Source organism: Pteropus vampyrus, unplaced genomic scaffold, assembly GCF_000151845.1.
Source record: "Pteropus vampyrus isolate Shadow unplaced genomic scaffold, Pvam_2.0 Scaffold17, whole genome shotgun sequence".
Lineage (NCBI taxonomy): Eukaryota > Metazoa > Chordata > Mammalia > Chiroptera > Pteropodidae > Pteropus > Pteropus vampyrus.
In genome coordinates this window covers 6941087-6956887 of record NW_011888798.1, presented here as the reverse complement: position 1 = coordinate 6956887, position 15801 = coordinate 6941087, and the positions used below count along the sequence as shown (strand labels likewise).

The 15801-nt window shown below is 36.3% G+C and overlaps 1 protein-coding gene across 2 annotated transcripts in view; it reads left to right on the top strand.

Moving 5' to 3' along the window:
• The first annotated feature begins 323 nt into the window (after positions 1-323).
• SPOPL (speckle type BTB/POZ protein like) overlaps positions 324-15801 on the top strand; it is a 62172-nt gene continuing 46694 nt past the window's right edge. Inside the window, exon 1 of one of the 2 annotated variants that reach the window (XM_023527486.1) lies at positions 324-640. The gene's annotated coding sequence lies outside the window, so the exon portion shown is untranslated. The remainder of the gene's footprint in view (positions 641-15801) is intronic. The other variant, XM_011354474.2, reaches the window with a different exon arrangement.

The following is a 15801-nucleotide window of genomic DNA, read 5'->3' as shown; positions in this document are numbered from 1 at the left end:
ACAGCCTCAAGGAAATCGTGCACAGAAACAGTTGCTGCCTTTCACATCCGACGTAGATCAGACCAGTTAGGAGGAGTTAGCATTGGGCCTTTTAGACTGAGAAAGTTTTAAGCTGGGCCGAAGCAGCGTCCGCGCAAGACGAGGTCCCTCCCCGTCCTCTCCAACCGGGATCCCAGCGCCTGGCGCAGACACCGCGGTTCCTTCCAAAACCCGCGGCGGATCCGGGACGTCCCGGAAGTGCCCGGCGCGGGAGGGAGGGAGGAAGAGCTTCGCGAGCCGCCGCCGCCGCCGCCGCGCGCACGCGCCCTCGCGGGCTGGGGCTGGAGAGTCGCAACTCGGAAGCAGGAGCCCGGACGGGCCCGGGGCGGGGGGTGGGGGGGCTGTGCACGGGCGGGAGTGGCCGCCCCTGGCGGCGGGCTTGTTTATCCCGGGGAAGAAGTTTGGGAGCGGGAGATAGGGACGGAGGGCGGGCCGGGGAGGAGGGATGCGGTTCGGCGGAGGCGGTCGCCACAGGGACTCGCCGCCATCACCTCTGCCGCTGCGGCCGCCGCAGCCTCGGGCTCCCGGGGCCGCCGCAGCCGCCGCCTCAGCCGGGGAGGAGCCGCCGCCGGGACTGCCCGCCGCCATCCCGCACGTCTAGGTAGGTGCCTCTCCCCTCCGGGGTCCGCGCCGCAGCGCTAGCTGCTCGTGTCGCCTTCCCGTCTCTGCGCTGGAGCGGGGGGGCCTCCTCTCTCCTCTCCCACCCTATTTGGTCCGAGACCCCTGCTCCTGCGGCTAGCCTCCTTTCTTTGGGGTTGCCTCCGCCCCTGCTCGTCAGTCCCACCCTCCGCCCTCCGGACCGCCCTCGCCTCGAGAGTCTCCGCTTCCCCTGGGGACGTCTGCCTCTCCCCCTCCCCCCCATTGATTTCCCAGCCTCCGACTACTGTGATCCCCCCTGACTTTGACAAGCCTCGCCCCGTTTCCTATTCAGTCTCCGTCTTTCTCTATAGCTGTATACCTCCGTGTCCTCCCGTTTATACCTTATCTCTTCTTTCCACCCTGAGTACAATCCAAAGCGAGAAACTCCCTGCCCCACCCCACCCCCCGCCGTCCACATCTGTACCTCCTAAATTCAAACGTATGCACTCACATTGTCATCCCAGTTACCCCATTTAGGGTGAATTCTCAGCTCCGCATCCAGATGTTTAGTACCTCTACCCCAGTGGTCATACCCTCAATCTTCCTACTTCCTAGCAAAAATTGCCCTCTCATAAATTCTCACATTCACCAAGATACATCAAGCTAACTGCGGTTCAGGGTCCCACGCCTTGACTTTCCCCTTTCTAGTCCCTTTTGCTATCCTTTCTCCTAATTACTCCTCCTCTCGGGTCTGTGTACTCCTGTAGTGAATCACATAAAGGAAAGGGGATGGTAGGATTTTTTCCCTCAAAGTCGTAGATCCTGTAGAAATAAGATTCACCCTTTGCTTATCCCAACTTTTGGCTTCTTTCTCTATGAATAGTGTCATTCAGCCATACTTTTGAGGGTTCTGATGCTTTGTCTATATTTGAATAATCCTGGGCCTAGATTGTTCCATTATACTCCTCTTCCCTATTTTTCCTTACAGTTGAACCCACTGTTTCTTAGACTGGAAACTTAAGTAATGAAAGGTTCATGCCTTGGAAAATTACACTATTCTGCTATAATGGGAAAAGTGGAGTATTTCAAATTATCCTGTTATTTTTGAGAGAAATGGTGCCTGGTCATTAAGAGCTCAGAGTCTATAGTTGAACTGCCAGGATCTAAACCCCTGCCTTGCCATCTACCAGCTCTGGCCTTGGGCAGATCTCCCTGTGCCTCAGTAATCTTACAACTGTAAAATGGGGGTAGTGATATACTTCATAAGAAGGTGGTGATAATTGCATAACTTAATGCAGGTAAAATGCAACAGTGGCTGGCACATGGTAAGCATCCAGTAAATGTTATTCATCATTATCTCTCAACTTGGTTTGATTATTGATAGGTTAATTTTGAGAAAGGAAGGTGGGCATGGGAAGCTGCCTTTTTGCTCTTTCATTTAACACCCTTTTTGATGTAAATATGATTCATATTTTGTTACTGTATAAATTAATTCCCTATGGTGTGGAAAGTACAGTTTTAGCTCCCTGTTTTCAGGTAAGTTGCCAGCCTACAAACATCTCAGGCAATTTCAGACATCTGTTTGGAAATTTAAAAATTTTACCTTAGTTTTGAGAATAAATGAAATTGAAATATGTAGCAAATTTATCATAGCAGAAAATGAGGATTTTACAGATACAAATTTTAGTACTGCAAATTAAATACTCGAACTAGTGGGATTCTTCATACCCATCTGTTCTTTATATTGAATTACTACCCAAAATGGAGCTTTGGCTTCAGGAGGCTAGCTTTTCTCTTTTAATATGTTCATTCACATGACTATGCCTTGATGTTTCTCAAATTTTACTCACTCTTTAACACCCTGACAATTTTTGCCATATTTACTTACCTCCTGTGCATTATTACTTTCTTAATACGTTTTTTTTGGAACAACTCACTTAAAATTCAAATAGGTACTGTTTGGTGTTTAGTGTTGTTATAAATAGTAAAATTTTGAAATCACAATTTAATGTCCTAAGTACATGTAAAGTTATGCGCATATGCAACTACCAGAATAAAGAGTTTGCCCATGTATAGCTTAAAATCACTTTTGTGTCAACAATGGAATGTACTCCAAACTTTGGGTGACACTTCCTTTGCTTATGCTATTTGCAGGCCTAGTATAACCTTTGCCCTTTCCCCTGCATATCCAAATTCCACCTGTCTTCCATCTCTTAGTATTTCCACATAGTTGCTGCCAACATTGGTTTCTTTGTTTCTTGGCTTTCCTACTTTCTGTATTCTGTATTTTTGGCTTTGAATGATATAGGCAGCCCTGGTTCAAGAAAAATGACACCCCTAGAATAAGACTTTAAAAGTTTATGGGAACTTTTAAAGGGGCAGAATAAAATTGACATTTCGTATCTGCTCTGTGCTAAGTGCTGCTCCTTTGGTTTTGTAAATATTCTTTCCACAAATATTTAATGAGCACCTACTTCATTGCCAGCCATTGGGGGTAAACAAGAACAGCCCTCCTCAACCAGGATTCCACTGAATACCAAGCCCTAATGCTCCAAGACATCCAAGATATGTAATGAACTAACTCCTTTCCTATGCACCTAAAATAGTACTAGATATGTACCATCCCTGAGAAAGAGAACAGAGGAAATAGTCACTTAATTCAGTTTCTGTAGGGCTTAATTCTTAAAGAACCTTGGTTGACAAAAGCTTCATCAGAGAATAATCAGGCTCTGTTCTTTTGTAATTTATATATCAGTGGCACTGACAGATGATAAGCAGATAAAACTTTTATGAGAGCACTAGTAATATTAAAGATAGTGGTGATTGCTAACACTGTGTTAGGCGTTGTTTCAAGTAATTTATATAAAATCGTTTAAACCTCATAACAGTCCTTTGAAGAGGCTTTATTATATCTCTATTTCACAAATGAGGAACTAGAGAGACAGAGACTACTTAACTTCCACTTAGGTGCATAGGAAAGGAGTTAACTGAAGAAGCAGTGGAACCAGCAGATATAGTTGTAGCGTCTATTACCTTTATTGCCTCTCAGATCTTTCAGTTCCTTGTTGGTTATTTAAGACGAGGTTCTTCATCTTTCTGAAAAATCTTTTCCTGTTCTTTCTTAATTTCTTTCTATCCCTTACCTTTTCCTTTTCTGTTTTCCTTTCCATAGCAACAGTGAGGTTTCCTTGTCTTTAGATTATTTAGGGAAGTTAAAAAAAAAGTTTAACTTTTATAAAGCACCTGGTACACAGATTTATCCCAGGTCTTACATATGACTAGATACTGAAGACTTTTGTATTTGGTGGTCCTGTTCATTGTTTTGTTTCCTGACTTAGATTTATTTATTGAACAGCTCATCTGTGCCAGACACTTTGCTAGGCTCTGGTGACACGTGCTAATGGAAGGAGTGTACCTGTATTCATGGAGGCAAAAGTCTTTTGAGAAATAAAGAAACTAAACGTAATTATAAAAATAATTATAGTTATGAAAACTACTACAAAGGAAAATCATTGTAAACAGTGAATGCCCACTAATATATCAGTGAATTCTTCTCTGAGGAAAGGACTTTTGGACTGAAACCTGAAGGATGAACTGGAGTTATCCAAGTAATGGTGATTTCAGCTTTCTAGAACTGAAAAGTCCTATAGGAGCTAGACCTTAGGGCATGAGGATGGGTGATGAAAATGAGATAGGAACAGATCACAATGGTCAGTCATTGCTAAGCATTTTATGCTTAATCCTAAGAGCAATGGGAAGCCACTGGAGAATGTTAAACAATGGAATAAGTTACTTACGTTTTGTTTTTAAAACATCACTTGGCCCTTCTGTGGAGGACAGAATGAAGAGAAGCAAGCGTTAATGCAGGGAGACTAGTTAGGCCAGTGCTTCTCAAGTCAAACTCATCTGTGGTAAAGGACCTGTTTTGTTTTAGTTTTAATTAGTACTGGCACTTTAGTAACACAAAATGGATGTTGTGGCAGTGTCAGATGGCTATAAAAATTTCTAAATGCTTCCTCTCAGTTTCTGTATTTACCTTGTCTGAGACCAGTACCAATAGTTTGTGGACAGTATTGGTCCCCAGACCACACTGAGAAGAATTGAGATCAGCTATTCATAGTAATTTAGGCAAGAGATAATGGATTCTTGGTCCAGGTTGGCAGTGATGGAGAAAAGCAGGTGGATTTTGGAAAGTAAAATCGATAGGATTTGGTGATTAGATCTGAGGATCTAGGGAGAAGAGAATGCTGATTTCTAGGGTTAGTAGTTCTTGTGCCTAACATGGGGAATACTGGAGGAGGAACAGTTTTTTGTTAGTTTCCAGGAAGGTGGGGAATGTTGATAATAATACAGTTAGGAATAGTCAGTATTTAGCTTATAATTGATTTCTCACTATGGGAGGTGGGGATGAGGTTGCCTAAAGAGAGGGTATACAGAGAGAAGATATTGGGACATGGTCCCCTATAAATCTTCAACATTTAAACATTGGGGGTGGGGTGGGGAGGGAAATGGAGCAAAGGAGACTGAGAAGTATAGCCAGAGGTTTGAGGAAATTTTCCTTGTCATCACTGAGGCCAAAGCAGTAGATTGTTTGAAAAAGGATGGAGTGACTAATTAACTGTTGAGTGAAGCTGAGAAATCAATTAAATTGGGAACTAAAAAGTGTACATTATATTTAACAACTGGAAGGAAATTATGTATGTCTCAGTAGTTACTCTGTCCATAAATCATTTGATGAAGAATTATTGTTTTAATCTGCCAAAGCAACGATCCTAAATTTAGGATAAAATTATCATATCTATAGCATGAGCCATATCTTCCTTCCTGAGCTCAGACTCATGTTTATATTTGTCACCATCTGGATGTTCTATAAGCATCTTAAACTCAATTTTTACAACTCTTTCATTCAGAACATGCTCAAACAGAATATGTTTTTTAACTACTATTTAACAAGCATTGAATACTAGACTTTTAGGGATGTGATTTGACCTCAGAGACTAGGGGCAGCGGACAATTAATAATATGATTAGAGTGGTCATAGCAGTTAATTCTGGTTACCTTGGAAATACAGAGAAAGCATCAGGGAAAGATTTCTAAGGAAAATGACACTTGGGCAGAGTTTCTTAATGACCAGTGGAGGGGTAGAGAGGGCGATGCAGTGGTAGAGGAGTTAAAGAAGTTATATTTTAGATATTTTGAAAGCATATCAAGGCAAAATCAAGGAATTGTGTCAATACCATGTGCATAGTAGGTTAGAGAAGTTAGCTGTGCCATTGAAAATTTTTTTTTCTTAATTTATACCTTTTTCTGTTTCCTGTTTTGATAAATATCGTTATGAGTCATGTGGTCACCAGACATGGAAATGACTTCTGAATATCTTCAAAAAATGAAGATTATCTTTGTTGTGTTTATTGTCTGAGGTAGTGTTATGTTTGCTGGTTAGCTTTACATTTTATATATTACACCTATACTTAGAATTAAGTAACTGATAGCACAACTTAAATATTTCAGTTATGCTGTAGTGACTTTTTTTTTTAATGGGAGAAATTTTATACATAGAACTTTTTCTCAAACATACAGTTAAAAATGAAGCTGTTAGTGTAAGGATTGCTGAAGTTTATTACTAAACCTCAGGTATATGGTCAGTGATGGTGCTTTTGGGCTCAGTAGAATAGGAACAGTCCCCTGATACCTTAAATGCTATTTTAGATAGTTGTCTGAACATCCTTGTACTTATCTCTTGCACCGTAGTTCATCTGCAAGGATTACTTACTGAAGACTATACTGTAGCTGTCAAACTCTCAATTGGCAAGATCAAAGTATCATAGAAAATGTGTTAGAGGGGAAAATGATGTTAAAATAGATTTTAAAAACACAGTAAATGAAGGTCCGCTATGATATCTGCTTTAAAGTATCAACACTTGCTTCTGAAATAGTTTCTTGAGTTATTGTTGAAACGTTATTCTGATCTAAGGCAGTCTTCCTTAAATTAAGAAAATTGTAACTTTTAAAATTGATTTCTATTCTTACTACCTTTAATATTTTTGCTCTTGCCTTTTCCTTGGTTTTTATTTTTTTTAAATCTTACTAAGTTCTCATATAACATCTGTATGCTTTTCATATTATTATGATTTTTACAGGTACTCTTTTCCAGGCTTTTTATTTATATACATAATAAAGCCTTTCTCTTTTATTCTTTAGACTTGCCTACATGTTCTAAAGGAAGACAGAATAATGATTAGCATTATAATCTGAATTGTGTTATATAACTATATGAAACAACTTTACATAGGTATAAAATAGCAGATTAAAAAATTTATTTAGAAATATAGAATTGTATTACCCCAAACTATGGTTGGGATAGGTTGTTTACATGTCTGAAGTGAAAGCGTGATGTTCAGGATACTGTAATTCATGTATGTAATATGAATGTGCTTAGAAAATATAAAAATATCCCCCCCCCAATTCCTTTGGGGTTCTCATATTTGCTTTTATCCTTTATCAGATATAGGAATAAAAATAATTGTGAGTAACCATTCAAAACAGAGGGTTTCATTCATATTAAGTAATGCAAGATCTCAAAAGTTGTACTGAAAAGTATTATGATGCTTTTAAAATATTGTTTGAGATTTGTTAACTGAGAAGGTAAAATTATTTCCTGTCTGCGTATATTTTCTGAAGCAAATTATTTTCTTGTGTAAAACGCATTTGTACTTCTTCCGTGCCTTGCCCATCCAACCCCCCAGTCATTAAGTGATTTTTAAGGTAAAGAGTGCAACTGTCTCAAGGCATTTTTTTTTTTTTCATTGTAATTTGGATACAATTTCTGGTGTGGGGTTTTGGTGGGAAATTCCCCAGAAAGGTAAATAGTTTTTATACTATAAGACAAAAACAAAACCAAACTCAGAATATTAGTGAATATAAATTCATCCTGAAATTGTCAAGGCTAGTATCAACACAGGAAGCTATCAAATACTTAAATGAATTGAATTTTATTAGCTAAATTTTTTTGGTGGCAACTTTTAAGACCATTTTAAACCTTTATTAACCAGTTCTTCAACGTGGCAGTTAAGTTTTAATATGTCCAGTTTTATTAAAGAAGCTCAGATGGGATGTAGGCACACATGAAACAGATTTGGTCATTTCTGACTGCATTCAAAGTGTATTTTTGAAAATGGTGAAAATACTTTTTCATGCGAATATTTTATCAATGACATTTGAGAATTGGCTTGAATCAAATAGTAATTTGATTTATGCTTCACTGTTGATAATTTATTTCCACTGTTGTTTGTCTCTCTGCTTTCCTCTACCCCAAGTCCTTCATCAGAAAAATTTCTTCTTCAAATTGTATTAGGAAACTAGTATTTTTTTCCTAGCAGAGTATAACCAGGATTATTTTAACTTGGCCCTTAGAAACTCACAATTTACTATAGTGTGAAGATACCATTACATGGAATTTTCCCAAAGATCATTTTGGTTTAAAGGGAAGAACTACACTTTTTTAAGGCACTCGTACTATGTCAAGCACTTTATCTCATTTACTACTTATTATTAACCCATGAGGTATAGAAAATACCATAAGTTTTTGATCATACTTGCCATCAATTACCAGATGCACCATTATATTATGTACCCCAAAAAGAGACTGTCAATCACAATTGTAAAACACAATCAATTTCAGAAATGTTAAAATATGAAAAAAAAAAAAGGGTGTCTTAGAATTAGTGAAATGTGGCATTAGTACTGCCTTGTTTTATGGTTACTACCCAAAGTCTGCAAAATATCTAACCTCCCAACATCAGTAAAGAAATATTTAGTTCTGCTTTATTTCAGAGCTCTCCAGGTAGCATAAGATAGAGGTTAATAGTGTTCATGCAGTCTGCTATTTAATAGCTTCAGCTTTGTGATTTTAGGCAAGTATCTTAGCATCTCTGCCTCAGTGTTCTCATCTGTAAAATGGAAATGATAACCATACCTACCTTAAAAGCTGTTATAAGAACTAAATGAGTTATATTTGCATCTCGAATAGTGGTTTGTGTAAATGTTGGTTAATTAAAACCAGTTATGCTATTTCTGGTATAAGTTGATGGTGTGCTTAAAAGGAAGGGAAAAGGGGCCTTGTCAAATGATTCATTGATACTTCCTGCGCATAATGAAGATTAAAGTATTTTATCAATTTGTCTTTTAAAACTAATGTAAGATTGCAGTCTTGGTAATTTTGATATCTAAATTGCATTTTTATTATCATAAAAATAATACTTATAAAGGATCAGCTAAAATCTGCTTTTCATTTACCTCTTATGACATATTTAGTCAGAATATTGATATGCTGCACTGGATGTCTTGAAAATAACTTGTGATATGCTTATGGTTCCTGTCACTCTCATAAGGAATTCATTCAGAAATATTTTGAAATAGAGTTTTAATATTAAAGAGCCATGTATTAATTTTAGTTAAAATATCCTACTTCTGCATTGTGAAATGTATGGAGGAAATGTAATACTGAGGCAGTTTTTATTTTAATGGTTTTATGTATATATGATCTCATTGCTTCATATTGAGATTTGAAAATCTTGTCCTATACCCTGATAACAAAAATAAGTTCAGACCTTCCTTTGACATTCTTGATTTTTTCCTCATTTTTACTTTTGCCTTGTTTCAGTTCTTTTTCTGTTTTGTGTTTCTATCATTTATTTACTCCACAAATAGTTATTGACCAACTACTAAATGGCAGCTTTAGTGTTTATGATGATGAATTAGAAATAGCCCTTGACCTGGAAGACTCATTATTTGGGATTTATTACTCCTATCTAGTCATTGAGTGCTTAGGCACAGTGCTAAAATCTTTATATACACACTTTAAAAAAAATTACTACTTTATAAACAGATATTGGTTAATAGTATGGTTTGTTCTGTTGTTGTATATCTTTAAACACATTTTAACTCATTTAGACATCAAATGTTATGTGTCTTCAGAATGTTTTGAATGGCTCTTATCAAGCCTATTAAAATTCAAAACCCATCAGGAAGTGTTCTACTTGGCAACACGTAATCGCCAATTTTAGAAGCTAAAAATGGATGGGCTTTCTTCATCTTAGATTCAAGTGGTTCATCTTAGTTTATCAGCCAGCCAACTGAGTCCTTCAACAATGACATCTTAAGGCCATAGACCTAATCTAGATCCAAATATCTTAAATTTGAGTTATAAGGAAGTGGGATTCTGAAGTCATAATACTTTTTTAGTAATAATTTTCCATTTTCAAACAGTATTTCCTGTTGGCTGAAGGGCTGTTTTTAAAAGAGACACATAAATGTATTCAGTATTTTCTGGGGAGAACTTTGGTGTTAAAATCCTTTCAAATTAGTGTTTTCTTCTAAAATGGATTTGATGCTTGCATTCTATTAATATAGTAGCCTTCTTTGTTTTTAATATAAAAGTGTTTTAAATATGCATGAGGGGATATTCAAAAAGGTGTTCTGTCCCAATTTTAGGGCGAACGTAACAACTATGGGAAGAGGATTTTTATTATAAATATGTAGGCATCAAAAGTTATTTAGTTATTAAATATTTGTTTTTATTTTAGGTAAACTTTTATTGAAGTATAACACACATTCAAAGACAAGAACATAGCGTCATACAGCATGTATTATTACCCTTGTGTCTGGCTTCTTACCCTAAACATTTATTTTGATGTGATCCATCCATGTAGTATGTAGCAGTAGCTTATTCATTCTCATTGTTCTGTAGTATTCTCTTCCATTGTATAATTATATTCACCATGACTTATCCATTCCACTGTTGATGAACATCTAGGTTGTTTCTAGTTTTGAACCACAATAAATAGTGCCCCAATAGAATATTCTTGTGTATAACTTTTGATGCACATGTATACATTTCTGTAGGATATGTACCTTGTAGTGGAATTGTTGGTCAATGGTGTGTGTTTATGTTCAGTTTTAGTATATATTACCCAGTGTTTTCCAAAATGGTTGTACCAATTTACAGTGTAATCAGTAATGAGTGAGAATTCCATTTGTTCCACATACTCTGCAACATTTGCTTGATGATTGTCTCATTTATTTAGCCATTCTGGTGAGTGTAGAGTGGTTTTGCATTGTGGATAGGCTAGTTCTTCAAAATAAACATGATTTCTTTCCTCACTCGTACCTACATACTGCTTCCATGTGTACACCAATGGAAAGTGGAATACAGACATGTTATAAAACCCACTGGATCATTCTAGTTGCCTGTCAGTTGATAAGATGCAGACTATAAAACAAATATAAGTATAATTTGAGGAAAATGAGACTGTCATGAAAATTATAGCTTCACTGTATAGTTCACTGACTTTCTGACAAATGATGTGTTTCTGCCTGTTACTAAACATGATAGAGGTTTTAGATTTTGCAAGCCGGTGAGAAGTTTTGTAGGCTCTTTTATTGAGTGAGTTTGCAATGTTGCCCTAAAGCTCTAGTTACTCAATGCTAGACACACTTGTTCTTACTTGACTGTCTACCCAGGTTGTGGGTTATATTCATTTATTATTTCGTGAGATTTTGCTACCCCTTAATTAAGGGAAGTACTGTCTACATGGCAGAGCTTATTCAATTTTTAAAACTTGAAAGTAAAATTGAGAAAATTTTACCGTATGCCCACAGCATGCTGTGTTGTTTTATATTTAATCTCTTGTTATTTATGGATTTTTCTTGTCACAGAAGGCAGTGTTGCTAATATGTATTTTTCATTATAGAATTGTGTAATGAAAACCAAGGATGCAAAAAATATTTCTGCTTGTGTATTCTTTTCAGTGTTTGTGTTGTGGTCTCTTCTTATTCCTCAATGAATATAGATAATGTTAGAATCATATGTAAGGAAGCACCATTCTTGTACCTTTTGGGCATTATGATTAGTTGTTGACTTCTACGCTTACAGACTAATAACTGCAGATAAGCCTATAGTTTTCCTTTTTTAACATTTTCTATGCTTTTTTGTAGCTAATATTTTGCAGCTAATATCTGACTTCATTTATCACTGCTGCAAAGTACTATTCCAGTGTAGAATAGCTGTTTGATAAATACTTGTGTTCTACATATTCATATGCAGTTACCGATTGTTGCTAGTCTTAAAAATCTTGGAATTTTTAGCTCATCATTAGAGTTGCTGAGATGGCATTCATGTCCTTAAAGTATTCCTATGAGGTACAAGAACGACTCAATTTATTTTGCAAAGCATTTCCTTGTTAGAGAGGTAGTGCTGGTAGGTGGATGTCAATAGCTTCCTTATAGTAAGTCTAATTTGACCATGTGTTATTTCATTTCAGAAAAGACTGAGTTAAAATCCAGGGTCTTCTCACACATTGCTCTTCCCGGAGCATTTTGCTTTATTTCCTTCTTTTTTTCTCTCTTGATTTCTTTCTCTTTCATTTTTTTCTTTCCTTCCTCTAAACTAAGCAACTATGTAGCAAAATATTTTTATTTAAGGAAAATTAAGCCATTTTAATGGTTATGGATATGCAGGATATACTGATACAGACTTATAGAACCCTACTATTCTTTATCCTAAGACATGCTATTTTACCATTTTCTTATAATTTAGAGGTACAAAAATTGGTAGTCCTTCTTATCTTTTTCAAGGATAATAGTTTATCCTGCTTTTGCCTAGTTTATGGCTAGTTTATGTCTTTTTGTCCCAGCATTCTTTTCAATCTAGCATTTGCAATAGATACTTAATGTTTAATAAAATACTATTATTAACAGTTGCATTAAAATGAGCCTGAGTAGGTTGGTAGATTTTTACTTCTAGCTGCTGCCATGATCTAGTCTAGTGATATGTAAGATACATGTGCAATAATGAGTTCCATCTTTGACAGGTAGTAAAATCTGAAAGGAATCTACTCAGTACACTTTTCTTTCCCTAACTCTTCTCAGATACAGTTGACCAGCACCTTCCTTTAATGACAGTAATGGGGTGGGGATCTCCACAATTGGATGTGGGCTAGGACGCAAATGACTAGGAGCAGCTAACTCCTCTTGGTCTCAGGTGATGATGGTAAGAGATAGATATGATTGACACTGCTTTTATTGACCATATTGGTACCAGCCTGTTGTTTCATGTTCATTGCTGTAGCTTGCAAGATTCATGAAGTCACAAGGATGGCAATAGGTGGGAAGTTATTGGTTATGTTAGCTGAAATAGTGGCCGAGCAGTCCTGTCATAGAATGTGTAGAGCAGCCCTGTTTAATAAAGCTTTGTGCTATGATGGAAATGTTCTATAATTACCACTTTCCATTATGGTAGCCACTAGCCACTTGTGTCTATCGAGTACCTAATTAATCTAGTACAACTAAGGAAGTGAATTTCTAATTTAATTTGTTGCATTATTTGTTAAGACTTATTTTCAACAAACTGTTTTTGACAACAATTAGTTAAAAAAACAAACAAGTACGTATTTAATGAAAGCATGCACTTAAATTGCTATTTTGCTCTTTAAAGATTTTCTGCACTGTTCCTCAGCAACCAAAATAAAGAGATAGACAGTGGGTGGTTAGATTGATATGGAGTCTAAGGTTTACAAAATGATTGTGGTGAAAAAGGAGTGAAATGTGAATCATGCTTTCTAGAGAGTGTTTGAAATGATACATTGTGGGTTTTGAGTTTGATAAGGAAGTGAAGTTATATGGGGATAATGACTTAAGAATGGGAAGGGCTCACTAAAGTATTGATAATAAGAGGTATTGGATTATATTGATGACAATAGGAATAAGTTCTATTATAAAAACCATATACTAAAGTTTGTTTTCATACTTGCTCAAGCTATTCCAGGTAATAAGTTCCGAGTCAGAATCTTTGAAAAAGACTGCTAAAATATTAAAAGTGCATGAGATCTTTCAGGAAGGTCAAGGAACTTTGCTGATAGGTCAGAATTCCACAGAAGTAGAATTATCCAAGGTGATGACAGAAATAGTGAGGACGACAATGGAGTCAAGTGCTTAAGTCCTCCATAAGGGAGCCTAACTGTGAGGTGAGTACATGATAGTAAAGGAGAAGCCAGTTAGAGAATGTAACATTAGACTCATGCAGTTGCCAAACGGTTTTGTAAAGATGGGAAAGTGGTCTGGGAAGACAGTGGAGAATTGGAAGAACTCTACTTTTTTCTAAATCTTTCACAGGTGTAAGAAAAAAGAATATTTTAGTAATTCTACTTTATCTGCTCTAGTTATGTATTTGCCTCTCTGAGCTAATCTTTGTTTTTCTAGTGTCTGAACTATTTAGGTACCTAATAAATGTTTGTTCGGTAAATGCTAGACTAGTGTGAAATTGCTCTAGTGTCCCGGAATTCTAGAACAGAGTATTGCTTAGACACTTTTAAAAAGTGATTTGAAAATTAGCAAAAGGAGCTGTTACTTTAACACAATTGTATTTTCAACATATGGAATTAATTGTACCAATTTTAATTAGACATGTTCGTATTTAAAAGAGGAATACGGGAAATGAATTATATAATTTTTTACATAAATTCATGCATGGTAGGGTTATTAAGGGTAGCTAGGATATTGGGAACTATCCTTGACAAGAGGATATTGCAAAACTGATGCATATCTTTCAGATCTTTCAGTGATTATTACAACTCTAACCTCTGGCAACTGGTTATTTTGTTGTTGTTGTTGTTTTTATTGGGACATTAGGCTCTTGAGGAAGGAATCGTAGCAGATTATTTGAGGCAAGATAGATAAAGAAGTCTTCAGAAATTTAAGGCAGAATTTTTAGCCATTGCTAAGTGAGCAGGAGGAGAATGAAAGCGAAAGACACATGATTTTGTAAAAAGAAAACTATGGGGACAAAAGCGTTAAACAAGGTTTAGCCATCTTTTCCTAAAACAAAAGAGGTTGGGGAGAGGAGAAGAGAGAGGGAGAGAATATAGCTTTTATTTTAGACCTAGATAAATTTGAAAAATGCTTATGGTTAACATTAGTGAATCCAGAATTGGCAAGTGACTGTGCAGACACTACTGTAAGTATATTATAGACCTTATATCCTTTAATGATTGCTATCATCTTTCTGAGTAAGGAATTATTCCCTTTCTGAAGATATGAAAGCTAAGGGCCAGAAAAGGAAAAAACTTCGTCAAGGGTTATAGAACCTAAAAAATATATATATTAAAAATTTGTATTGAAACTACATTTCAGTAGTTTTACCAGATTATTCACCTGTGTAACAACAGCCCAGTCAAGATGTAGATAATTTCCATTACTCCAGAAAATTCCCTTGAAGGTTACACAATTCCTCAGAGTCTGAGTTTCAGACAGTCTTTTTCAAACTATACCTCCACATTGCTTGCATTAAAGGGGAGATGGAAGCTGTTAGAGATAAGTAGTCTTAGAGCAACAGAGTTAATAGCTGATGTGTAATAGCCGATTGAGAGCTAAGAGATAAAGATTAAAAAAGCAAAAATAAAACTTTGTTAGGCAAATTTAACTCTGTTCTTAATAGTTCATGAGATTATTACTCTTTTGTAAACTAGGTCTGTCTTTGAGTTTCATATTAATACTCATACACATTTAACTAGTTTGAGTGCTTCCTATGTACCAGACACTATATTAGTTGTCTTCTGTACATTCTCATTTAATACACCAGTCATTTTAGATTACTAATTTTTATTCACATTTTGCAGACAAGAAAACTGAGACCCAGAGAGCTCACACACCTTCAGAATTTGAACCAAAATCTAATATCAGAAACAAAATTCTTAACCCTGATGGCATTCCCTAGATCATTCTGTAATACTAAATTGTATTTAGTACTTTATTTTTTGGAAAGTAATGATGCGGTATGTAGTAAATATGTAATACTTTTCTCGTTGACTTCAAATCCAATCAATATGTCTTTGCTTACTATCTGCCATATTCTATACTAGGCAGTGGTTACATAAAGATGGAAATATATTTGATGGAAATATATTTTCCAATTCATCAAATATTTCAGCATATTTGATGAATTGGAAAAATTACAGTATTTTCAATTAAGTCCTATATCCAATTGCTCACTCACTGGTAGTCAGTCTTTTTATTTATTTTTTTAATAACTATCACATAGATCATGTTGCTTCTGTGTTTGTTTCCCTGTCTATAAAATAGAAATAACTCCATAGGGTTTTTTAGAAGATCAAGTGAGATAATATGTAT